At 42.3% G+C, this 27,741-nt stretch overlaps 1 protein-coding gene and 1 non-coding gene across 2 annotated transcripts in view; both read right to left on the bottom strand.

The window, feature by feature from the left end:
• The window catches only part of PIK3R1 (phosphoinositide-3-kinase regulatory subunit 1), a 175,742-nt gene extending 160,336 nt beyond the window's left edge, over positions 1-15,406 (bottom strand). Inside the window, exon 1 of the mRNA XM_037802024.1 lies at positions 15,250-15,406. The gene's annotated coding sequence lies outside the window, so the exon portion shown is untranslated. The remainder of the gene's footprint in view (positions 1-15,249) is intronic.
• On the bottom strand, positions 832-939 carry LOC119508619. Its single transcript, XR_005211521.1, has one exon. It is a non-coding gene; the product is annotated as a U6 spliceosomal RNA (small nuclear RNA).
• Positions 15,407-27,741: the final 12,335 nt, after the last annotated feature.

Here is a 27,741-nt window from a genome sequence, read left to right as displayed (position 1 = left end):
GGGAGAACTTAGTCTTAGTCTCCCCTTCTGCATTCCAGGTACACACCCACCAGTCTGACAATCCTAAGGGCATCCTTCAATCTTGGGCAACTCTTTCTTCACAGATAATGACTCAGGTTTTCCCAAATGCCCTGGCTCCTTTTTTTTTTTTCCAGATAAAATATTATAGATTTATTTATTTAAAACTTAATTCTCACCTCAAGTATGCAAAATACAAACTCCATAATTGTTCTTTTTTTTACTTTGTAGTTTACAAATATACAATATAGAAGTTTGCTTAAATTTATATTACATATTTATTAAGGCAAGGAACTATATAGAAAAAAATTTTGTTCTGCTTAAGGCATAATCAGGAATAAATCATTGTACAAATTATTGCACATTTGAAACCACAGTGCTTAAACAGACTGTCTGCATAACAAATGTTACAGTAAACCAGTCTTATTTACCTGACTTAGGTCATAAATGTAGATCGGAGGACAAAAATAGATTTTCCTTGTCAAAAATATGCAGCAGTTTGAGAACTTTGGCTTCCTCATTTAGTACCTTTAGAACCAAGATTCCCTAAGCACCATCAGTTAGGCTATTAAAACACATTTCTGTATCTGAATTTCTTCCTTTTTTTCTAATATCATAATAATGACTTTTCAAAGGCAAAGAGAATACAAGGTGATCTTTATACGTATACTGCATTGAAAACATGATTCAAGGGAATGTGGCCTTCCTTCCCCACAATGCACAGATCTAATGTATACCCTGATATCCACAACTTCTAGTCACTGCCTTGGCGTTTCCTAAGTCTGGGAATATTCAAGTTGGATTTAGAATGGGAAAAATATGGACTACTTCATGAATTTGTGTGTCATCCTTGTGCAGGGGCCATGCTCACCTTCTCTTGTATTGTTCCAATTTTAGTATATGTGCTGCCGAAGCGAGCACCCTGGTTTCTTTTTAACTCCACACCCTGTCTTCATTGGGGGAACTCCCAATTCACATTCACTTACACACTCCCCTCCTTCCAGGAAGCCACATCTCCAGACTGTCCCTCCTCAGACGGCATCATCATACTTGAGCTCAGTGGCTGTAGGCAAACCCGATGTGGCTAATTGGGAGGAGGGGAAGAGTAGTCACATTCTTCCCTCAATTTATTTTCTGGAAAGAGCATTAAATGACAGTCACTTACAAACTGGGTAGACTTTGGGCAAGTCACATTGAACCTCAGTTTCCTAATCTGTAAATGGGGATAATATCTATCTCTTAGGGTTGTTTATGAAGATCTGGTGGGATCATATGTGCAAAATTATGGTAAGCCGTGAATTCCCTTTAAATGCATGTGGTAGGAAAAGTGGCAGTGACCACAGAGCTGTCAGTCAGTTTGAATCCTAATTCGGGTACTAGCTGTGACACTCTACTTAATTCTTGGAGTTTCATTTTCCTCATCTGTATAATTAGGGTAATGATATAAAAGTCTTGTAAGGATTAAGTGAGATAATGCATATGGAAATGCCTGGAGGCCTAGTAGGCTTGAATAATAATGAACAGATCCGAAGAATAGTAATATTAGAGAATTTAAAATATCGACAATCCTGGAATCATTCTGCCAAAGGCAGTGACTCTAATACTTTCTGTTTCAACTTTCTGATAATTTTCAGATATAGAATATAGGAAAAACAATCCGAGTATGTTACTCCGTACCCAATTCTGAAAACTAGAAGCAATTGGACAGGAATGTGAAAGTGACTTTCTCATCGTAGAACTCATAATAGCCATGGAAGAAAATACTGGATATGGTCTTACATGAACTTCAGGGAGTGTGTGGCCCCGAAGTTTGACTTTTCTATCACTCATCCTTGGTTGGCTCCTTTTCTTATTGCAAATGTTGACTTTTATCCTTTTTTTCTATCCCTTTTTTTCCTGTCTCCACATTAGGGCCTTGCTCCCATGTCACCGGGATTAAAACAGCGGTTACCCCATATAAACTCCCCCAGGATTACTTTTTCATCTGCACCTATTCTCTCTTCTTTCTCCTCTACAGGGCTGACTCTTCTAACTGCATCCCCACTATCTGCTCTTTCTTTTATATGTGACCTCAGAACAATACTAAATTCTCCTGAAATCATAAATCCTTTTCTTCCTGACCCTTCCTCTCTTCTTCTCCCCAGGCATTAACATTTTCTGATTTCTCCCATTATGCAAATTACCATCACTTCACTCTGCATCTCCTTTAAATTGCTCCCAAATCTTTTCCCTCCCCATCACAACCAACCCATCTCTTTCTTCCATGACTTGTCTAAGCATGCCAGCTCCACTTCTTGACCTTCTCATCACACATGAGCTGCATTCTGGTCTCTGCCAGCACTATCTTGCGGTCGGGGTTACTGCTTCTAGGGGGAGTGGCGGCCGGTAGCCGAGCCCTCAGCTCTCGGGGCTGCTTAAAGGGTACCGGCGGCGGGGGCTCTTTCCCGGAGGCGAGGGCGAGGCGGAGGACGTGGCCAAGGTCCTCGGCGAGAGGCGTGCAAGGTGTGGAGGGCGGCGATAAGGACAAAAAACACTCTTCATCCAGTAGGAGTATGCGCCAAAGAGATTTATTCAGGGGTGATTACAGGTTATATAGGCTGGTAAGAGGGGCAGGGCTGGAAAGGAGGTGAAGTAGCCTAAAATGGCAATATTGAAGGGAGAGGGGCTAGGATTGGTTCTGAGAGGATTCAGGAGCCGTTGCAGCGGGCGGGGGTTGTTTGGCCACGGTGCATGCGCACTGGCGGTGGCAGGAGTGGCCTTGGCACAAGGGAGTATGTGGGCAAGATAAGGAAGTGGGGAAAGGGCAGTTGGGAGAAAGGCGGTTTCCTCCGGCAAGCCTCCCCTGCCAGTGGCATTTTGGGTGAGGAAAAGGGAGCTGCCTTGACCTCGCTCCTCAGGCTCGGGGGGGCTGCAGAGGGCACTCACGCCCGTACCTACTACCCTCCCCAGGGGGTGATCAGGTCCCCTGGCCCAGGCCTGGTAAGTTGAGGCACAAGCTCAGTCCCCGCAATTCCCCTTTCTTTTCTAATTAGAGGAAGAGGCTTTACCGGAGAGGCCGCTAAGGGTGAGGGAAGGGGGAGGTAAGGGAAGGGAAAAAGGGGTTGACGGTGGCTCAGCGAGGCTGGAGCTCAGTGTTGGTGTGGTGCCCGGGCGCTCGACAAGGGCTTCGCTGCAGCGGGTTGGGCGATGGTGAGGGGTTTAAAGTTCAGGGGTTCAGAGAAGCTGGAACTCGAGGCGAGAGCGATGTTCAGGTGATTGAGAAGGGCCTCGCGGTCGGCGGGTTGACCGGTGGCGTTGAGGTCGCGGAGGGTTGGCTGTCATCTTGGAGTGGGGGGCGTCAGAGGTGGCGAGTCGCTGATACTGGATTTGCACGAACGAGGAAAAAATGGCATCTGTTTGTTTTCTTACAAGCTGGACAATTTTGCGTATGAGGCAGGGTCCTAAGATGAGAGCTAGAATAATTATTAATAGGGGGCCAAGAAAAGGAAGGATGTATGGGAGGATGGGAGTGAAAAAACTGGACCAATAACTGGTGGCTTCACGATCTCTTTTACGCTTTTCCAGTCCCTCTCGGACCCTTTTCAGGCTGTCCTCGACGAGACCTGTGGAATTGGCATAAACACAGCACTCTTCTCCTAGGGCGGCGCAGAGGCCTCCTTCTTTGAGGAGGAGAAGGTCAAGACCTCGGCGGTTTTGGAGCACGACTTCAGAGAGGGAATTGACAGAATTTTTTAGATGGTAAATAGCGTTTTGTAGGTGGCGAATGTCCTCGTCAACAGCCGCCCTGAGGTGAGTTAGGGCGGAGCCTTGACTGGCTAGTGCAGCGATTCCGGTGCCAGCGCCGGCAAGACCTAGGAGGGAGGCAATTGTGAGGACGGTGATGGGCTCTCGCTTTTGCAGAAGGGCAGGAGCTGCAGTTCTTTCCAGACGGAGGAAGAAGTCTTCTTCGCTGTGGTATAAGACCCTAGGGATAAGGACAATTAGGAGGCAAGTTTCTTTATATTCACTGATGATATTTGTGCTGAGACAGGGGGTAAGTCCTGTAGAGGAGCAGAGCCATTGGGAGGAGTTATGAGGAATGAGAAATTTTGCTGAGCTGCTAGGAGATGAGTAGCTGGCACAGGCAGTGAGGTCGGGAGAGTTACTGGAGCGAGGACGGACGCACTTTCCCGTATAGGAGACTGAATGAAAGGTCAGGGGGACGGCAGAGGTATTCCAACTGCATTCCGAGGGGCTGTCTTCTGTGCTTTCTGAAAAGGAGAGGTTGGAGGCAACGGGCTCGTACAGTGAGGAAGAGGTGGAGAGGCAGAGCCAGCAGGAGGAGGTAAAATTGGGGTTGGAGGAGTTCACTGAGGCAAAGGCGGCTTGGATGAGGCTGAGGAGGGGAGAAGAATAACGAGAAGGGGGCAGAGGAAGCTGGGGTGGTGGGGTTGGCGATGCGTTGTTTGTAGCTGAGGTACGGCTGGGGGGCTGTGGAAAAAGGGGGTTAATGACTTTATTGGGACCAATGTTAAAGGGCTTTTTTATAACAGTATTTTTCTTTGGTTGGTTTAAAGCCTCCTTTCTTATGATTATAAGGGTTCCCCGATCGAACCCCGATAGCCAAATTCGGAAGCCCCAAGTTTTACCTAGGAGCCAAGACGTATCGGCAGGGTTTTGTATGGTGAGCATTAATCTTTTAGGACAAAGGTACCTGTTGAAATAGTGATAACCTGAATTTTGGCAAGTATACGGGATTACTGCGAGGTTTAGAAATTTGTCAGGGACAGAAGGTTTCCAGCCAGTGGCTAATGTTTCACACCCCCAGTATGCACAGTAGTACTCGTTGGGGGAATTACAGAACGATTTTCCAGGATTTGAGGATGGGCACATGTAATATTGGGCTTGGGGATCACTTACCTTTCGAGCGCAGGTTTCTTCGACTCTGGAGACAAAGGTGGCGAAAGGCTTACTCGGCTCCTGGAAGAGCTTGGTAAATTTATTAGGCCGACAGGCAGAGCAGTTGGCAAACGCGCGTAAGGTGATTCTCTAAAGGATAGGCTAAAAGTCTGCAGGTGCATTAATATAGGCAGACGCATTTAGAAACGCTCCAGTGCCCAAATAGGCTTCGGGGGGATGATAGACTCCAATGGCTGCATCTTGTTCACTTTGCTTAGCTGCTTTTGCCTGGAAGTGAGCACGCCAGTCAACAAACTGACCGGGGTTAAAAATTGAACGGGCAAGCGAGGCCCAGTCTTGGGGGAGGCAATAGTTCATGGCGAGATCCTGTAGTATTTGGGAAGCATATGGGCTACCTAACCCGTCCTCCCCGACGGCTTTGCGAAGCTGCTTGATAGCATCTAAGTCAATGGGATACCAGTCATGCGGCCTCTGTGGGGTGGGGGCAAGGTTAAGAGGAAAACAGTGAAAGGCACGAGAGAAAGGAGGACGCGCTTGCAGAGGGCTTGGCGCGGGAGTGGGGGTAGGGGGAGCGTTGCCCCAAGGATTGCCTTGAGGTGTAGAAGGCAGCCAGGGGTTGTTAGTCGGCAGGGTGGAAGGAGCGGCGGCAGCTGCCGGTAGCGGCTCCGAAGGGGAGCTCGCCGGAGGGAGAGGCGGGAGTGGGAGGCCCCAAGCGTCGCAAGATGGCGGCGCGGTAGGCGTGGCTAAGACACAAGATGGTGGATCAGCCCCGCCCTGTGAAAGGGCGGGGTTCAAGGCACAAGATGGCGGACTAGCTCCGCCCTGTGGAAGGGCGGGGTAAAGCGTATGCGGTTTCTGGCCCAGCTTAGGGCTGATGTCATCGCCAGAGCATTTCCTCCCCTCGATGGAAGAAGAAGGAGGAAGTTCGCCATCTTGGCGTGGCGCAGTGTTATTTTGCTTTTTGGGAGTCACCTCGAGCGCGTTGTTAATCTGCTCGACTAAGGACTCCGTGTCCGAGTCATGATTTGAATTAGTATCGCTGTCTGAATCTGTTGGCTGGGTTGATAGGGCCTCCTTGGATTTAACGGGGCCTCAATCAGGGGGGAGGGAGCCTTGAAGGCAGGAGCGGATGGTTATTAAGGTGGGGAGCAAGCCGGGAGGGAAACGCTTGCTCTCATGTTCCATGGCGTTAGTGACTCGATCAATAAGGCGATCATAAGTAACAGGGTCCCAAAGATGGCAAGTGGTGAGCCATGGGTTAAAGGGCAGCAGGAGATCCCAGTATATTTGCAGCTGCCGGACAGACACTTTACAGCGATGCGTGTCTAGGAGACCCGCTAGAGCACGAACTTGAGGTGCCTGACATGTAGATATACGATTACCCATAGCTGAGGGGAGAGGAGGGGGAGTTGTTCCCGAGCCGGGCCGGCCGGCTGGCGGGGAGGAGGAGGAGGAGTTGTTTACCGAGCAGAGAGAATGAGATAAACTGTGGCTGCAAGGCCGAAGGAGACGGCGAGAGCAGAAAGCAGTGCCCTTTGGCAACGAGAGCAGTCCGGGGGGGCGGTTGCAAAGAGGCACACGGCACCAAATGAGGAAATAAAGATACAAAGAACTACAGCAAAGTAATGGAGGGGAAGAGGGAGAGTGTTAGGAGGAACGGGGGTCATAGAAGTGCGCATACAAGAGGACGAAGAGAGCGTGGGGGAATACTCCTACTGGATGAAGAGAGCGTGGGGGAAGGGAGGAGCGGCTTCGGAGCAAGGAACCTCCCACGGCTCCGGAAGCGGCGAGGGAGAGGCGGCCCTTACCTTGCAGGCGAGGAAATGGGAAGCTGGAGAGGCGTCCGGGCGAGCGGGTGACCTGCCAAACTGTCGTGTGGAGACGTTCCTCACACGGGGCACCAGTTGCGGTCGGGGTTACTGCTTCTAGGGGGAGTGGCGGCCGGTAGCCGAGCCCTCAGCTCTCGGGGCTGCTTAAAGGGTACCGGCGGCGGGGGCTCTTTCCCGGAGGCGAGGGCGAGGCGGAGGACGTGGCCAAGGTCCTCGGCGAGAGGCGTGCAAGGTGTGGAGGGCGGCGATAAGGACAAAAAACACTCTTCATCCAGTAGGAGTATGCGCCAAAGAGATTTATTCAGGGGTGATTACAGGTTATATAGGCTGGTAAGAGGGGCAGGGCTGGAAAGGAGGTGAAGTAGCCTAAAATGGCAATATTGAAGGGAGAGGGGCTAGGATTGGTTCTGAGAGGATTCAGGAGCCGTTGCAGCGGGCGGGGGTTGTTTGGCCACGGTGCATGCGCACTGGCGGTGGCAGGAGTGGCCTTGGCACAAGGGAGTATGTGGGCAAGATAAGGAAGTGGGGAAAGGGCAGTTGGGAGAAAGGCGGTTTCCTCCGGCAAGCCTCCCCTGCCAGTGGCATTTTGGGTGAGGAAAAGGGAGCTGCCTTGACCTCGCTCCTCAGGCTCGGGGGGGCTGCAGAGGGCACTCACGCCCGTACCTACTACCCTCCCCAGGGGGTGATCAGGTCCCCTGGCCCAGGCCTGGTAAGTCGAGGCACAAGCTCAGTCCCCGCACTATCTGACCCTCAAAAGATGAAGGTCTTGTTTCGGTTTTCAGCCTCTTGAATCCCTCCACAATTGGTTACACTGCAGGTCCTCCCTTCTTGAAACTTCTCTCTTACTCTTTATCTCATCCCTCCCCATAGGTTTTTGTCTTGCCTTTCTCTTCATTTCACAGTCCTCTTCATGAACAACTCTACCTCTGCCAACACTTCCATGTTGGATTTACCAGGATTCGGCCACTCCCTTGCTGTCGTTCTTGGTCTATTCACATCCTTTGAGCAATCTCAGTCATTCAGAACTAGCTACATAATTTGTGGGGCTTAGTATAAAAGGAAAATGAGGGACCATTTTTTCAACATTGGGAACTTCAAGATGGTGACAGCGGAGCATTAAACCAAATGTGGGGCTCTCCTAAGTGTGGGACTCTGTGCACCTGCACAAGTCACAGGTCCACAAAGCCAGGCCTGTATTCGACTACAGAGCTTCAAAGACACAGTATCTTCCAGCTCCATATTTCCATTCCAGACTCTTCTCTTCAGCTCTGGGTTTAAACACTACTTCCTGCACCGTACAAGCATTACTTCCTCCCTCCCGCCCCAGGTAGATTTTGTTTAAATCCTGGTGCTTTCTCTTACTAGCTGTATGACTCTCTGAGCTTCAGTGTCTCAGGGTAAAATCTGCAAAGCTTTGGAAAAGTTTCTTCAAGTTCAAGCTGCTAAATCAATAATAGATGGCAATTATTATATTTTATAGATAGCTGTAAACTGTCTATATTCATAAAATGTACAAAGTACTGAAGCAGGAGGACTTGGTAGTTGTTGCAACAGTGTTTGCTCTTTTTCCAATTGTTTGGAGTTGTGCAAATTAACACAGATAGTAACCCTTAAAGAGTTTGGGAATAATGTCTGACCCAAAGGGGTATGTGGTAGATTGAATTATGTACACAACATAGACCTTTTCTTAAATCTATATTCCTGTTGGTGTGAACCCACTGTAAACAGGACCTCTTGAAAATGTTATTTTTAGTTAAGATAAGTCCTGACTGAATGATAGCGGGGTTTTTAACTCAATGTTACTGAGATATATTTATATGCCATACAATCATCCAAAGTGTACAATCAGTTTTTCACAGTATCATCATACAGTTGTGCATTCATCACCACAATCAACCTTTGAATATTTTCATTGCTCCAAGAAAAAAATTACAGTAAGAAAAAAATTCAAGAACACCCCAAACATCACTTCTCCCCCATCTCCCCCCTATTATTCATTTACTTTTTATTCCCATTTTTCTACCCATCTGTCCATACTCTGGGTAAAGGGAGTGTGAGCCACAAGGTTTTCACCATCACACAGTCACACCATGTAAGCTACATAGTTAATACAATCATCTTCAAAAATTAAGGCTACTGGGTTGCAGTTCAACAGTTTCAGGTATTTCCTTCTAGCTATTCTAATACATTAAAAACTGAAAAAAGGATAGCTATATAATGCATAAGAATACCCTCCAGAATGACCTCTTGACTCCATTTGAAATCTCTCGCCGCTGAAACTTTATTTCATTTCTCTTCCCCCTTTTGGTCAAGAAGGCTTTATCTGCTGAGTGGGCTTAGAGAGAGGCCACATCTGAGCAACAAAAGAGGCTCTCTGGAGGAGACTCTTAGGCACAATTATAAGTAATCTTAGCCTCTCCTTTGCAGTAACAAGCCTCATAAGGGCAAGCCCCAAGATCAAGGGCTTAGCCTTTTAAATTGGTAGTCCCCAATGCTTGTGAGAATATCAGTAATTCCCCCAGTGGGGAAGTTTAATATTTCTGCATTTCCCCCCAGTCCTTCAGGGGGGCTTTGCAAATACATTTTTATTCTCTGCCCAAATTACTTTGGGATGTATTGGGGTTTCCCACTAAACTGTACAAACCTACCAGATCTCACTCCCTATTCAAAGTTCCATGTAATTACAGTGTTTGAATAAACTGACTGTACAAGTTAAATTATTTAGTGTGCCACAGAAAATACAGATTTTGCACCAAAGAAACATCTCTTCCTTTGGTCTCACACAGAAATTGAAGTTTTAAAACAAAGTCAATATTGTCCTTTATCCTTTGGCCTGATTTGCCTTAGTCCTAACCAATCTGCTTCATTCATATCTCTAATTGAGGTCTGAACTCTTTTTCAGCTTTTTTAACAGTTGCTGACATTCACAGCTGCTGAACTCTAGCTCTGAGTTTTAGGTGTCACACAGATACCCAAAGTTCCATAGACTGACCAGATTATACACAAACAGCTCAGCATTCCAGAGTTTAGAGATAACCATTACAACTTAGGAATAGATGTGATTGCTGTAAGAGCTTACAATCTAGGGACCTTTACAATGTGTTACCCTGATAACTTGTGGAGAGCAGGTTTTAATCCATACTACTGGAGTTATAAAGAGAAGAAACTAGAAACCAGAAGTTAGAGAAAACCACAGGAAGAAGCCAGTAGAAACCAAAAGAACAAACGCAAAGAGAGAAATATCGCCGTGTGAAAGGAGGCAGAGATGCAATCCAAGGAACCCTCAGGATTGTGGCAAACCAGCACCAGATTGGTACAGACTTTAGGGAGAAAGAATGGCCTAGTGGATACCCTGATTTTGGACTTCTAGCTTCTGAAACCATGAGTCAATAAATTCCTGTTGTTAAGGCAACCCATTGTGTGTTTTTGTATGGCAAACGAAGACCAGCAATTTAAAAAAATATGGACACTACTGTATTTTGATGAAAGTACAAGGATTTAGTGTGAGCATATGCAGTAGTCAGTCAATCTTGTTCTAGGAAGTTGACATCATATGCTTTGAGCTGACTGTATCCAGGCTCCATTCTCATGTGGGCAGAAAAAAGTGATCTTATATAGCAAAACCAGACTGTGAGCACCTGGCTCAGGCAACAAACACCCATAATGAGATTGTATGTCTGGTGAGTGATGGGTGTATTTCCAACTTTCTACTGGTCATCTTGATGGAGATGTTCTGTAGGAATCTCAAATTCAAAATTCTCCTCACAAAACTCAACAATTCCCTTCCTTCTCAAACTGCTTTTTTCTTTGATTCCATATTTCAGTTAATGGTACCACTGACCACCAAGTTACTGAAGCTAAAAGTCTTGATGAATCTTCATTCCCCTTTCCCTACTTCACCCCAGCAATCCCCACCCCTACCCCACAACAGGACATTCAGAAACAAAAGGACAGTAAGTGCATCTAGAATCCATAGAGACAGTGATGAACACATTTGACTAGAAAAAATAGAAAACAGCTCTACATGACAAAGGCATCATAAACCAAAAGAAAAAGAGACCAAATAAAATTTTGTTTATAATATTGATTTCATATTTATAGCCTCATCCTATAATTAATGAGATTGTTGTGTCTCTCCCTAATTTTCTCATTATATCACAGAGTTACTATCTAGATTACTTAAAATGCCCATAAATCAATAGGAAATAACACAGACAAATGGAAAAGTGGGCAAAGGATATGGGCAGGCAACTCACAGAAATAATACAGATGACTCATACGTCTAAAAAGAACCTTAGTCTAGTAATGATCAGGGAAATGCAGACCAAAATTATAAGAACCAATTTTCATCCAACAGATTGGTTAAAAAAAAAAGGATAATATCTAGTGTGAATCAGGCGGTGGTAAGAGTAGTGAAAATTGTTAGACGTGTTGGAAAGGAAGCAATGTTTTAAAAGGGTATATTTTTTGACTCCAAAATTCTATTCCAAGGTAGCTGTCCTTAAGAAATTCTTGCACATTTGCACAAAGCATACATAAAGATATTTCACTGAAACACTTCCTGTGGTAGCAACAAAAGAGAAAAGGATAACCTACATATACTTCTGTTGGATAACTGAACAAATTATGGTATATCTATACTAGAGCATTATACAGCAGATAAAAGAATGTTGAATGAAAAGATAACTTGCAGTCTCTGCAAAATTAAAACAAAGTAAAATTTAATTGTATCATACTTATTGGTATGTACTTGTATAGAAACAGGTCTGGAAGGTCCCACATCGAACAATTAAGAATGCCTACCTCTGGGGTGGGGGCTGGCATGGTGAAGGGGAGAATGGCACATTAATCTATATAATTCCCTAGTTGTGAATTTGTCATATTAATGTCATATTAATTGTTATATTAATGACAATTTAAAACTATAATAATTTTATTTAAAAGACATGGCTGAGACATTTTTATCATCTCACTCTTGAATCAAAACCCCTGATTTTATCAGACTAGCATCTACATATTTGTATAACCTAAGGCAGTGTTCTTCAAAGTGTGTAAACTACCCTATCAGAATCCCTTGATGTACCTGAGAAAAATACACATTGCCCGGGCCCCATTCCCAGGGGATTTAATCTAATAGATGTGGGATGGTCCCAGGAATTTGCATTTGAATACACTTATAATTGAAGAACCATGAGAGCAGGGAATGGACTTTATCTGGATTTCATAGCCCCTTGCATGGTTTTAAATTCCAGTTTCCCTTTAAGAAGAATAGACAACAAAGCCAGATTAACATATTGGGGGGGGGGTATTTGGAAAGTAGGAACAGGAGACTGTAATTTAGTAGCTAAATTTTCAAAAATGCTGCCCAACCACCTGTGCTTGTGGCCGCAGGTACTGACCTGTGCCTACCTGAATTGGTTACTTGTATGCAAATCCACACCTGCCAGATTAGCACTAACTCAGAGCAGGCAATTAGAATGCTTAGTCTGCTAGCTAGCTAGGGTCTGCTTCCTATTTACATGGTTTGGACTTCTGCTATTGTATTGTACTATCTGTACAAATGGATACAGATTAAAGAAAAGAACAAAACAAAACAATAGCCCTCTGTGCTTTAGGTATTATAGCACTTACATAAAATATTTATCTATTTACATTTTTGTTCTTCCTTCAGACTGAGCTCCTCAACAACATATACCAGGTCTTATTAGTTCTGTATCTCCAGCAGCCTGCATAATTTCTGCTGATCCATATTAAGTGCTATGTTTTTCATATATTATTTCTACCATGAGGTATTTTCATTTTAATAATTCAACCTTGAAACTGTGAGATGAAAACTTGTTACCAATTTTTATTTCTTACCATTTCATTTCATTTAAGAGATCTGTTTTGTCATCTTGGCTTCGATCAATGCCGTTAGCAGACTTGTTACTACCATTCTTTATAAATGTGGCCACGGAATCTTCCAGATAATATTATTTATAGTCTTTCTAGAGGTTTTACTTCCAATATTTTTCACAATATCCATATACCTAAATCATAGCATTTATTAAATATTTGTTCAGGTGTCTTGATTTCCTTCACTGGGCTGTGAGTTTCTCCAGGCAATGGACCCAGTATCTGCTACATAGATGTTCAAGAAATATTTGATAAATTAATGCCTCATGGGATTTTTACATGGTTTAGGAGCTTTTCAAATAACTTCAATTTCTATGCTTTATTCCTGAAATGGCAACACCTTTTCGAAAGGAAAAAAGAAAAGACTATATGTTAAAGAAGACAGCATATTTTTTTTCGGGGGGGGGGAGGGGACAAAACTCAGCAGAATTATATAAAGATGGAATTGCAATTTAAAAAAACGCTAAAAATAATCAAGGGGATAGCTCCAGTAGAACCTGTATTTAAGAAATAAATTCTATATTCAAATGATAGTTTCAGCCAGTCATTTGTTTATATGTCTGTAAACTAAGCACGTTGTAGCAAGTGAATTTTAGTTTACTCAAATTCTAAAATTCTGATTTTATTAACTAAAAGTTGGTTTCTTCGTGACGACAACTTAAGGAAAGTGATTTAAATTCACTCTTGTACTTTTGGTTGTTGTTAACTTTCAATATACTTTCTGGCCTTTTCTCTGGCCCTTTAACATTTGAAGACTGAAGGAACAGAGAGAAAATCAATTGTCCAAATATTGACCCACTTGAAACTGTTGGTGCCACCTGATTCTTTAGCCCTCTGAAAGCTGATAATCCCTCTTTCACCACTAGCGATTACTGCATTGTCCTGATCTGAAGGCCAGTGGTTGCTTCTAATGCAGCACTTTATTTCATCAAAAAGCACTTCAGAGTCACCTCTGAGGCAACTTCTCCAGTGAGGCTGGTTGAGTCAAATTTCAGTTTGTGCTTTGATCCTGGGTTTGAATACCAGATGTGCTAAGAGGAATACAACATATTGTTATCTTTATTTATTAGCTTCTATGAAAATTAATCATTTTAGCTGATATGAATCTTTCTATAGTTTACAGCCCCCTCAAGCTTTTGCTCTCATCTGCCATGCAGGCTTTATCTATTTCTCATGCCACTCAATAATAATTTGCCTGAAATTTCATTTTAATTTTGTGAGGATAACTGCTTCTACCTCTGATATGCCATTAGGTCAACCAGGAGCTTGGTACATTAGGAAAAACACAAACTACGTTTTAGTCATACCTTAGTTTTAACTGATTTCTGTTCTCATTTGGGGGGAAAAAAAAGAGAATTTTTTTGGTCAGTTGAAGTCTACCTTTAGGTTGAAGCCTTCAAGAATTTTAAGATTATTTCAGGCTGTGTAAAAGACTTTGAAACCCCACCTTCGTGAACTCGAGTTGCTAGCACTTATTTTAGCTTCTCTGTCACTAACGCTCACCACATACTTTGAAAGATTCAATTTAAAGGCAAATTCACATCCAGGCTTCCTATACCAGTGAATAATTAAAGGATTATTAATAACTTCAGGTTCTTTCAATGGTTGTGCCCAGACAGAAGAGGGACTCTGTGGGAAGTGGTATCACTTATTCTGGATCAACTGTTTTAAAGGAATCCACAGATTCCCATCGGATTTACCTGGGACACTTAAAATACCAATTCAGTGCTCGAGGCCAGACCTACAGAATCAGAATCTTTAGGATTCCTCCAGGTCTGTAGTTTCAATGACTCCCCAGGTGATTCTAACATGTTGTTGGTTAGAGAACCACTAATTCCAGTGTCGTGGTTCTCTAACGTTATTGTGATTTTAAGAATCACAGAGGGAGCTCATTAAAATGCAGACTCTGAAGCTCCATAACCAGAGATTCAGATTCAGGAAACCCAGGGAAAACACTGAGATGCTTTGTTTTACTTTTCCTCTTCCGCTCCCCTCTTCCAATCACTGCATGAACTCAAGCAGTCAAATATACAAAAAAGTAAAAGAATTTAGAATCTCCCTTGTATCTTCTCTGCATCGCTTCCCCCCCCCCCCCCATATAACGATTCTTAAGGTTATCCAGCTGCACCCAATTCTAGGTCAAGTCATCAAAAAAAAAAAAAAAAAAAAAAAAAATCAATTCACCAAAAATAAATTTCACCAGAAAATCATTTATCCCAAAGACCAACTTAGTTTAATGTGCTCAAAATACTTTTTTTTTTTAAAGTGTGATTTTCTTTTAAACTATAAACCCTACAAGTTGCTGTCTTCCCTGCAACACAGCCATGCTGACTTTTTTCAGTAGTGCCACCCTATGGGTCTGTCTGGCCTCCCTCCTGGCCTTTGCACATGAATTTCTCGTTGTGGCCATCTCCACACCACGGGGCTCTTTCCCCAACCCCCACCCAGATGTTGGGTGCTTCCTAGCTTACACAATCTCTACCTTCCAGGCCAAGTGAGTTCACTTTTCCACTTTATGGGACAAACATAACCATCCTGACCATCTGAGGCTTAAACAAGAAAATAATTATTTCTCTTAATTAAAAAGACATCAGCAGAAACATCCTACCTGTCAGGCAGCGAACATTCCCAGCCTGTGGTGTCTCAGTTAGGCTGCCCAGGTTTCCCAGAGCCTCCCCTGCTGCTGGGGCTGCAGAGTCTTGGGGGTCCGGACAGGGCTGCCAGCATGGGCAGAGAGGGGCCCTCAGATGCCGGTGCACTGATATCACAGCACTGACACCCTGAGCTATGTGCCCAAACCCCAGGGTTTCCTGTCAGTTTCTTCGGCCAATATTCTTAGTTTCCAAGCATGTGATACAAATGTTCCTCCAGTTGCCAGCCAGCAAGGAGCTGGGGGCAAAGCCTGTGATTGGCCAGAGCACAGGCAGCAGGCTGGCTGGGATTGGCTAGTGCTGTTGCCACCCCATGAGCCCCAGCAGGTTTAGGATTGAGGAAAATTGGTTTAAATAATAGGCACTCCAGCTGCCTTAAATGCTGGCAATTCACCTTTAAAACCTCATTTGTGATTGTCATCACATTAACAGTCCAGGGTGAGCAAAAACCCTGTGGAAGATGGTTATATGAATTTGTCCTTAAAGGAAAAAAGAGATGGGTTTCTTTATTAGACTATAAGCTCCTTAAGTCACATCTATTTTTCTTTTTAGTCTATATATACTTAAAGCCTAAGAAAGTGTCTGACATAAAGCAGGTGCTCAGTAAATATTTGGGGATTGAATGAACATAATCACCCCAAACCCATAACTTCAGTATTCAATGTATTGTTGAACTGATCTAGAGGACCACTTTTAAAATCATAATCATTTCATTTGTGAGATGGTGAGTTATCAAATGCACACACTTTGTCTGTTAATTATAAAAATTACCTATAGAAACAAATTTTATATATATGTTAAAAACATAGGCAGATGTTCTCTATGATAGTGCTGCCAGTGTTAAACCAAGTCACTTGAAAATGCTTCAGTTCTAGTCTCTAATTACCCAGACAAGTCTAAAATATTAAAACATAGGTTCTTATATTTTCACTCATACCTGTATATCCACTTCCTAATCTATCACCTTAAGATCAGTAAATATTGGTTAAAAGTATAAAGTAGCCTTATTTGACTGCTCAGGCAAATCAGGCATGCCTGATGGTATACGAATTTGGTGCTTGGAGGGGAGAAAGAATAGTCTTCTTTTCCATGTGATTGGCTACTATGAGTTAAGAGAAATATCTTCTTTCTTTCCTGTGTTGGTTTTCTGTTGCTGTGTAACAAATAACCACAAATTTAACGGCTTGAAACAAACAGCCATTTATGAGCTCATAGTTCTGTAGGCCAGAAGATCTTCACAGCATGATTGGATTTTCTGTTCAGAGTATAACAAGTCTGAAATCAAAAGACACTGACTGGACTGAGTTTTCTTTTGAAGATTCTGGGGAAAATCCCCTTCCAAACTCATTCTTGTTGATGTCAGGATTCAGTTCCTTGCAGCTGTCGGACTGTAAGTTAGTAAATGACAAACCCAGAAGTTCTCCTCTCTGTTTGCTGTTAGCTGGGGGCTGTTTTCAGCTCCTATAGGCTGCCCACATTTCTTGCCACATGGCTCCCTCCATCTTTAAGCCAGCTACAGAAGGTCAAATCCTTCCCATGCTTTGAATCTCTGACTAATCCTCAGAACCGGATTTAAAGGACTTGTGTAATTAGGTCAGACCCACTTGGATAATCTGTTTTAAGGTCAAATTTATTTGGGACCTGAATTCCATCTGTGACATTCGTTTTGTCATATAATGTAACATAATCATGGGAGTGATATCTCACTATTTTCACCAGTTCTGTCCACATTTGAGGGGAGAAGATTATACAAGGATGAAGGTCTTTGGGAATTAGTTTAGAATTGTACCTACCACATTCCCTTGCACCAGGATTTTGGCTTGAGCTCAGGTATTGCCAATCAGGTGTGTATGTGTAGAGAGAAGAGGGAGATGTTTATGGGAAACATTGGATTATTCTGATTTATGAGGTTCCTGTGAATTTGATCAGGCCATGAATCAGGGATCATCTGCAATAGCATTATTCTAAAGTACAGGTATACTTTTGCTGGCTGGTCTCTTGGACAGCTTCTTTTCTTCTGGTACCCACCACTCTCTCATCCCCTCTAAAATGTTTTGAGGTCAGCAAGTCTTTGCTTTCCCATCTTCATATAAGAAGACAATGACCACAGACTACTTCTGTTTGAAATAGATAGGTCTAAAGACTGGAGGCCCAAGAATATGGGCACAATTTTTCCTTATGGTAATCATTAGGAACCTGGTGTCAAGAGACGGTTTCTTAATTAGCTTTCCATGGAATTAAAGTTAAGTGATTTTTCAAGATCTGCACAAGGATTTTGATTTAAATTTTTTTCCATGAGATATTGTGTTCCTACCAGCATATCTGGGGCAATGATGGCCATTAGAAAAAGTTCTGGGAGATGAGTTATAATCCTGGAGCTGTGGAATGACATGCTATCTAGGAATAGACTTCAATCTGATTATTTTAGGATAACAGATGGTGTGTTGGTTGTATGGTTTAGAATTTTGGGATGGTAAAATTGAGGGCCTTGTTCTAGCCAAGGATTCTTTGCCAGTGGCCCACAGACCTGCGATGTTCACAGATGGGCTTCAAGGAAGGCCAGGAGCCCTTTGAAATTGAAAATAAATTTAAGTCTGTAAATGATTGTTTGTTTCTGGAGAGGGGCTGTGGATATCATTAGATCCACTTGTGGGTCCAATTCACCAAAATGATTGAAAACCACCCGTCTGATGGAAACCTTTTGGTAAAGGATGTTGTTGAGGGTAGCACAATGTGAATGTAATTAACATCACTGAATTATATACTTTAAAGTGGCTAAAATGGGAAATATTATGTTGCATATGTTACCACAATAAAAAATTTAAAAAGACAACACATAGAACTGTAAAACAAAACAGAAACCAAACCAAACAAACCCAAACTCCAAAAACCAGAAATAACCTCACCAGTCTAGTCTAATATCATCTTTTCATGAACAACAAAATGGATGCCCATAGAGGGGAAATGACTTGCCTGAAATCACAGAGCTAATTTGTTTGCTGCATAACAGAGATTAGATTCCTAGGTTTCTGATGCATATTCTAACACTCTGCCACTGTACTTTATTCAGAGAGAAACCTGTAAGGCCAAATACTTGTGACAGTCATATGTTAACAACCCACTATTGCACTGTTCTTTTGGAAGTAGTTTCATATATATTTTAAGGCATCAGATATATATATATTATTTTTTAAGGTCTATTATATATATGATACCTTAAAAAATGTTGAAATAAAAATAGGAAAAAGGCATACTGTTTTGGGACTTAGTAAAAATGCAATAAATAGACATTGAATAAATTAGTGATATGAAATACTCTGCTTATGAAACAGAAAGTATGTGGGGCCCCTGCTTTTTTTTACTAGTATCCTGCTACTTACACTGGAATTGTAATAAAAACGAATTTGGGGGGTAAGTACAGTTTTTAGATAAATTAAAGACAGGAGAAGAACCTCAGGGAATAATAATGAAAATATATTAATGATGATGATGGTAATAAGAGCAAATATTTGAATGATTATGATGCATCAAGCATAACTGTTCTAAATGATTTACCTAAATCATTTAATTTAATCCTCCCTAACATTCCATAATTTACGTTATTACCATGTCTCCAGATGAGGAAACTGAGGTGCAAAAAAGGTTTATTATCTTGCCCAAGGTCAAAGAGTTAGTAAATGACAAACCCAGATAATCTGACAAAAGCTTTTACTCTTAACCTCTAAGCCCAAGGTTCACACCAAATAAACAGGATAAAACATTAGAATAGGCAAGTTTTTAAGAACTAACAAAAACAATATTAATTATTTTCAAGCCACCTTTATTCAAGTCCATCTCCCACTCCACACAAACACATACAAATAAATATATTTTAAGGATTTATCTAAGCATTAGCTATGCATTGTTTTGTATACCTTTTTTTTTGCTTTGAGTCAAGAATCAGCTGAATTAAGAATGAAATATTTTGGCCATAGTCTATTAATTAATGTCAAAAAATAACTACATGGATAAACCCCTAGAGACATCAAGAGAGTCAAACGTGAGCCCTTGGGGGTCAAAGGCAGTGGCAGTGAGGTCATTTTTTAAGTTGTACTAAATGTCTACTTTTAATGTGGTGGAAGAAATCTGCATTCCCCACTTTTTAATGTGGTGGAAGAAATCTGCATTCCCCACTTGAACAACATATGGATTTCCATTTGTTCTTAGTGCCTAAACTTAACATAGGCAGTTAATCCTGCCTATGAGCTTTTTATTGAGGTATAACGTACAAGCAATGAAGTGCCCAGCCCGCTGAGGCTTTTAAAGATTTAATTCTGACAACTTTATGGGAGCTTGAATTTCTCTATTTGGGTCCTGGAAAAGGCATTTGATAGACAGCGGATCGCAGAGTAGATACAACAGTGACCAGATATTTGGTGTAACTTTACACTTGTGTCCCATTAACAGGAACCAAGAGCAGGGCCAACCCTTCCAACAGAATCACGAGGAAAAGTTGGTGGAGCCAGGCATCCTAGTGAATTTACACAACTCCAGGGAAACCTGTATCTTTCTGCTGTGGGAGGTTTTCAAGTACCGACAACTGCCTGAATGTTCCTGAAACATTGTGAAAATAGCTGTGGAAAAAAGCTGTGATGTACTGGGGTGAGAGTGGGAATGCCAAGCCGATCCTGGCTATTGCACAGGCAGAGGGAAGATCACCACCCGGGAGTGGGATGGCCTCGGTCTCGCCCTGCCTCTGCTTTGATGACATGTATTCTTAGATAAGCACTTTGACTGTTTGTCTCATTTCCTCACTCCTAAAGTGAAGGGATTGGACTGCACCAGTGATTTTAAAGTGGAGTTGAAGGGGATGAGGTTTTACCTCCCTCCCCTCTTACTCAAATTATCAGAACCTCTGGGAGAGGGGAGAGAAATTTTTAAGAAGTATATCCAATATTTAAATAAAATTTCTATTGAAGAAATGCAAATGTGTTTTTATAATACAAAGTTCAGAAAACGTGTGAGATATTTGTTTCCCAATAGGGAACATGAGTTCTAAAAGGTTGAGAGTTCACCCATTAGATAGTCCATTCTAGTTCTGAGTTAAGACTTTGGTCAATCTTCCAACAGCTAGAGGAATTGAATTCTTTTTCCTCTTTGAGACAGTATGTATAAGGATTTGGGATATTCATCAAATATTTATCCTGTATCCACTACATATCAGGAAGTATTCTATGTGCTGAGGATAGAGTAGTGAACGAAAGAGACAAAAATCCCTGCCCCCAAGGAGCTAATAATCTAGACAACTAATAAATAAAGAAGGAAAATATATGTCAGAGAGTGTAGAGGTTGCTGTGATGTCCTGCCCACATCATACTCCAATGGTGTTGGGAGTGCTGTTGGCAGACACCTTCAACTATCAGCCCCTTCACGGATGGCCTCGGCTGCAAGGAACCACCTTACCCAGTGCACATCATCCAGTGACTTGTGGAGCAGAAGCATAAAGGCCTGGCCATCATGTCCTCCCAGGGACTGTGGAGAAGGGCTGCTTCTAGCTTCTGTGCTCCCTGTGGGATTGGCCTGTGTGGCAGCTCAACTTCTCCCCTTGCGCACTCACGCTTTTGTCCCCTCCCTCCTACATAAGGCTGGGACTAGGATGAGGTGAATGAGGAGGGCACGGCACTAAATTTACAAAGGCACCCACCCTCAGGGTTTTGAAAGTACAGAGATGCTCAGAGGGGTGAGGGCGGGAGGATTGGGCTGAGGGAGAAGCTGTTCTCTCACGTACTTAAAATAAAGGCCCAGCTGATCCCGTGGGAGCTTGGGAGCTGGAATGGCACCTTCAGAACTCTCCCAAATTGAGGAAGGCAAGGGAACAAGTCTCCCAAACCTCTGAACTAACTTGCAGGCTGCCCATGAAGACCATGCATACCTGAGGCAGGACAGCTCCCTTCAACTGAGGGCATTTTTCGACGAGGACTTTCCACTTTGGCACCACTAAGAAAATTCATCTATGGAACTCTGAATTTGGGAGATTCTCATTATCACCATAGGAATTTCTTAATTAGGAAAATTTCCCAAACGTCTTAAGAATAAAAAACACATGTGAGAAGTGAGGCACGCTTGTGTGCCAAGGCAGGCCATGCTTGGCAAACATCCTTCCTCACAAGCGTCAGTAAGTCGGGTAGGACAGGCCTTCTTTTTACCAGCTGTGCTCAGCATGTTCTGGGGCTTGTAACAGAGTCAGACGTTTCTCATTTTATTCGCTCCCTCTTTCAGGGTCGAGCCGTGCCCTCTCTCACTCTCCACAGCACTTTGGCATGGGGAATGGCTCTCTGGGAGAAGTCTCTCAGCCTTCATGCTGGAAAGTCATGTCTGAGCTCTGGAAACAAATTACCACTGACTGGTGTTTCAAGTCTGCGTCACCAAGCAGGGCCACCGCTAGACCCCCTTTTGATGACTTGGGAAAAGGCACCTGTTCCTTTGGGTGGATGCAGCCCACACCAGGGGGCATGGTGTGGTGAGCGGCATGCAGGTGGGCTTCCTTCCCCACTTGCCCCCTCAGCCAGATGCCTGTTCACAACCTGCACATCCTTGTTCAGTGGCCCTCTCCACATGTACCCATTTTCTGGGCTTTGAGGCATTGTCAAATTTAAGGCTTTAGTTTCAAAGCAGCATTTTTGAGTGTGCAGGGGATGTTGGGGTGAAAGCTTCATTAAAAGCTTTCAAGGTTGGTTGTTATTTTGCTAATTGACAGCAGCATACATTTATCCTTATGGTTGCCTTAGTAGTTTCTTTGGTTTAATTCTGAGCCTTCTTCACTTTCACAATTCAAAGCGTCTTCTAAATTAGGGTTTTCAAACTGTGGGTTATGAAATCATTTTAGTGGATCCCATCTAGTCTTTAAATGTGAAACAGAAAAGAACAGAAAATATCAAAAGTTAATACTTGTAGTAACATAAAGTAGTGTTTCATATAAAATTTCATAACTCAATTGAGTGCTTTCAGATCCCATTTAATTTTAGGTGCCCAATTAATTATTATCTCTTTCAGAATTATCTGATATGTGTGTTCGTGTTGTTGCACAATATTGGGTTCTTGGGCTGAATTTGTACTTTTCATTAAAAAAAATAACATGTTTCTCCAAATATGACTATTTGAATGCCTAGAGTAGATACAATGCACTGAAGCATCCTGTTTAGATCAAGACTTGTTTAAGAAAAATAAAATCCATATATATCATCTTTTTTTCCATTCAAATATGTTTACCCATAGAAGGTCATTTCCACTCACTGACATGTTCTCAAGAGTTTTGAAGGAACTCTTGACATGATGGCTAAAACATGCAACCTGTTATCTACCTCCCTCAAAAAAAAAAAAAAAAAATGAAACCCCATTTATAGGAAACATTCCAGAGAATACCATGGAGATTATAGACCATAATGCTGACTTTCATAACTGAAAAACTGGTGGACTAAAAAAAATTTAAAAACAGGAAGAGGAAGTAAAAACACTGTCAAGATCTAATCCATCGTAAATTCATAGCCTTCAACCCATTTTGACTCTCCAGGCATGTGTTGATTCTTTGTGCCTCTTTCATTTATGCCCCATGGTGTTGACTCTAGATCTTCTCCTTTCACCTCAGTCTGCCATGTTGGCCCCCCATAACCATAGCCCCTCTCACCAGAGGCCCTTCTTCTGCTTTATGGATGACCAGAGTCTATCTTGCATCTTTTGCACCCACTGCCCCTGAATACCCCTCGTTTTCCCCTAGAGTCCCGGAGGAAGAAGTTCCTCTTCTTGAGGCCCTGTAAGGCTAACCCCTCCATGGGCTTTCTGGATTTCACCCTGTACTGGGTTGAATAGTGTCCCCTTTCACCCCCAAAATTCATTTCCAACTAGAACCTCAGAATGGAATGCTATGTGGAAATAGGGTCTTTGTTAAGGTGAGGTCATACTGGATATGGGTGGGCCCCAAATCCAGTATGACTGGTATCATTTGAGGAGAGAGGACATACGGAGACACAGACACACAGGGGTGAAGACCATGTGAAGACGGAGGCAGTGCCTGGAGCTGTGCTGCCACAACCCAAGGAACACACAGAGACAAGGAAGGACCCCTCCCCAGAGCTTTCACAGGGAGCAAGGCCCTGCTGGCACCTCAGTTCCAGACTCCTGGCCTCCAGAACTGTGCGAGAACCATTTTAAGCCACTCAGCTCACGGTATTTTGTAATCACAGCCCTAGGAAATGAAGACAGGTTTTTGGTACCGGGAATGATTCCTTTAAAACTTCACCTTCATTATGAGCATTCCTTGCATTTCCCCTTCTTGAGCTCTTTCATGTCTGTCTTCACTCATGCTCACCCTGGCGTGACATAAAAATTTAAAAAGCTCCCCGATTTGGCTTGTCTTGGTAGCACTTCAACAAACTGTTTCCCTTTCCCACTGCTGAGTACCTTTATTTCTTTGTAATATGACATTCTTAAGCATTGCTCAGAAGTCCTTAATAATTGTTTATCACTTATCATATCAAGTCCTAACTCTTCGAGGCCTACCTCCATTTGGTTTCTCTCCATTGTCAAACCCCTTCATGTGTTTCCTCCACTCCAACCAGATTTGCCTACCTCTAACTCTTGGCTCATGCTGTTTCCCTTGTTTTATTTCTAGGATGCCTGGAAGCCTCCTGCAGCCCCTCTCTTCCCTCCCCTCTTTCTCTATAAAACCTACTCAGCTTTCAAGACCTAACTCAGGGCACTCTCTCCTCTATGAAAACTTGTCTGTCTTCTTCAAAACACATTTTTTTTTTTTTTATTTTCTGAACTCCTTTTACAATTTTAATCACTACCACACTTGTGTGTCCACTAGTTCACTAAGGTTTTTGTGACTTTTCTTAGCCTCCCTGACTTGATTTTGAGCTGTTTAATACCAAAGACCAGACCTTTGTCCTTCTTTCTATCCCCTCATAGTGATGAGCATACATTAAGGCTGAACCAAATTCATGTTCATGAGTTATAGGACAGTCATGGGATGTTCAGCCAAGATAGCCAGTGATTTCTGTTAGGAGACAATGTGCTTAATCTACTTGAATTCTCTGAGGGGCCAATAAGCATGCCAACATAATTTCTTTAACCTTTCAAAAGGCTTTGACAAAGTTCCACAGCAGAGGTTATTTAAAAATAAATATGAGTCATGATGAGATTGTGGGGAATGTTTTGTCATGGTTAGGGAACTGGCTTAAGGATCGGAAACAGCCTGAACCAACTCTTCTAAGTAACGAATTCCATATGTTTACAACCTTCCCATCCAAAGAAAATGAGCCCATCTCTGAATGGGAAGGTAATAGGAGGGGAACCCCAAAATGGTGGACAGCTCAGTTTTATTTAGCTTGTTTTGGAGGTGTTTACAATGAAATCTTTCTCCGAAGTAGAATGCCAAGTCAAAAGAGGGAATACTCCAGAAGACTTTGGGAGGATACATGTCATCAGAGAAGTGACTGATGGGTCTGAATGTTGGCAATGATAAGGGAACACATTGGAGAAAAAGCAACACAAGCTAGTTTTAAGAGGTGATGAGTTCTGAGCTATCTATTACCACCAAGCAAGGAAACAAAGACACTGGGTTCTCTGGCACCTCTTCAAACATGTTTTAACATATTTTACGAACATTTATTTAGAAGAAAGGCCAAGGACTGCCTCGGGGAAGTGCTGAGGTGACAGCCCTTGACTTCTCTGGTCTGAAAAGTTTGTTTCAACTTGGAGTTGCATATCCTCGTTAGGCAAAAAACCAACCACTCTGCAGTTGACTTAACCCACCTTCTCTAGTGACCATCTATTGTTACTCTATCTAGCATAAGTCTTGGACTCTTACCTCCTCAATCCAAGTGATACTGATATTCCAAATGTATCCCTATTTGGTAAGGAGGGAATCTCATAGTAAGAGTTGCCTTGTTGCTTACAATTTGTCTTGTGGAGGGTGGAGGGGAGGTGAATGCACAAGCAACCCGAAAGGAATGGATACTCGGAATGAAACAAGGCTTTATTGAAGGAGAAAGTATGAATGGCACCTTAAGAAAAAAAGTGTTGTCTAGAACTATTATGAGGGGGTACGCTAAGATAGGTGTGGAGTTCCAGGTACCACTAGACCCAAAGCAAACATTGTTAGAGGCTGGTAAGATATCGAGAGCCAGTGGAACTGGGTGCTACAGCCATTGTAGTTGTATATTTTGCAGCTCCACATTTCAAATCTGGAATCCTCTGAAACAAACACTCACAGAAAATATGAAAATTTCAACCCTGGCGTTTCATTCCATTATAAAGAGGGATTTAAACAGTAAACAAGTAGGCAGGAAGCTAGTCTTATTTTAGATTTAAACCCATCTGGTGGTAAAGCCAAGATTAGAACAGTTTACAGAAAAATCATCATTTTGAATTAAGCAGATACCAGTGACTTTCCTAGTTAGCAACGGAAATACATAAAGCTGAAGTCATGCTAGATTGAGCACCAACAGCTTCATGCAAGGAATACTTTGAATGGAGAAAGCAGAGCTTTTTCTTTTCTTTCTTTTTGTTTTAATTTAAAGTCCTGCAAAATGATCATGACTATTTCTCTTTAGACAACTAAACAACAAATGGCTAGTATTAAAAAAGGAAGTGAGGGAAGGAAGAAGCCAAATCTATGGTGGTGATCACGAAAGAGGAATTTGCCTTTGGCGGGGACTTAGGGAATAGAGGAGAAGCTGAGTCTGAACTGGGAAAAACAGACCAACTGTTTAAAGATCAACTCCAATGTGATGGTCAATGTGCTAAGCACTGGCGACACCCTCTTGGACAAGATGCTCTCTCTGCCCTCTCGGGACTCACAGTGGAGCCCCTTGTAAGAGGGTCATAAGCATGGGCATGTCTGCAGGAAGCCTTCAGTGACCCCCTTTCCCCTCATCATCATTCACTTCTCTCTTCTCCTCTCTCTTTGCTATTATAGCATGAGTCAGACCACATTGTATATAACTACTTGTTTCCCTGGGAGCTTCTTGAAGTTATAGATTATATTTTACTCAATATATGTTTAGTAAATAGCTAATCAAATTAATTGAATGAAAGTAGATGCCCCAAGGGGACTTGCAACACCATACAGAAATACGTAAGAGTGATATAGTAAAAATTAATAAATGCATAAACAAATAAGGGGTGATATTGGTGCAAAAAGGAAACAGGTTAGGAAAAGTAAGATATATCCAGGAAATTCTTAACCAGGATTTTGAAAGGTGGATGGAAGTTTTCCAAATAGAGAATTGATGTAAACAGAATTCCTGCTTGGATAATGACAAGGCTGAAACCTGTGTGTGTGTGTGTGTGGGGGGGGCATGGATAATGAGGTGCTGGGATTGATAAGGCTGGAGATGCAGATGGGAGTTATATAATGGAGACCTCTACCAAACAGGCTATGGAATTGGTTTGGATTTTATCTTGGGGAAATCTGGCAAACAAAAAGTGTTGTGGTTGGATCCACATTTTAGAAATATCTCTCTAGCAGCAGGGTGTGGGCAAAGTATTGAAGGGAGGAGGTGGCATCATAAAACATAAAATACTTTGGCAAATGTTGATATAGTAGACATGGAAATGAGACTAGAATTCGAAGATCTGGATATGTCACTACCTAACCATTTAACCTTTTCCAGTGTCTCTTATTTGAAGTTGAGAAGGTTAAGCCAGATAATCTAAGCTTTCCCCAGATATTTTCAAGGGCTCCTTTTGACTCCAATGATCTTGGTTGTTTCTCAAGCTAGAGTTCTCTGTTCCAAGGCCTATGGACAAATTCTCATGGGTCTATGAGTTCCCAGTAAAAATTTTTAAATTTTATATTTTCATTTCAAAAAGAGAAGCATATTCTTGATAACTTGAATGACCAACCTTTACCTGCAGATTTCAGCAACTGTTTTTATTTTTGTATTTATGGTCAACTTGGCTTTCTGATTTCAAGTACATTTTAATATGTTAAAAAACTTCTGTAGCTATTTAGGATGGTTTGATCTGTTTTTAAATTGATGGCAAATGTCCTGTGACTACCACTGAAATCATGTTGAATTATTTCATTTGAATTAATTTCTATATCAGTTCTTCATTTCTATATCAATAATTTTCAATTAAAAGACACTTTCATAAAATAAGACTTTAATTTCTTAAGTTATTTAATACATTGATACTTTGTTAGGACACCATGGAAATGATATATTGCAACAGAATAACCTAGAACTTTCCTGGTCAAGTACTGGTGAAAAGGAACAAAGGTAAACTTAACCCCTAAATGATGTGTTAGTGTCAAGCGAAGGTCAAAAGACATTAACGTCTTCTGAAGAAACAAAGACCTTATATAAATTTCAGTGGAAAAATATTGTGGGAAAATGGAATCATCACATCAAAGTAGTACTCTAGGTATGTGGAATTTAAAAGATTGTTTGTCATTGCAGTCAGTA

The sequence above is a fragment of the Choloepus didactylus genome, chromosome 13, assembly GCF_015220235.1.
Source record: "Choloepus didactylus isolate mChoDid1 chromosome 13, mChoDid1.pri, whole genome shotgun sequence".
Lineage (NCBI taxonomy): Eukaryota > Metazoa > Chordata > Mammalia > Pilosa > Megalonychidae > Choloepus > Choloepus didactylus.
This window is presented reverse-complemented; position numbering and strand designations above follow the sequence as displayed.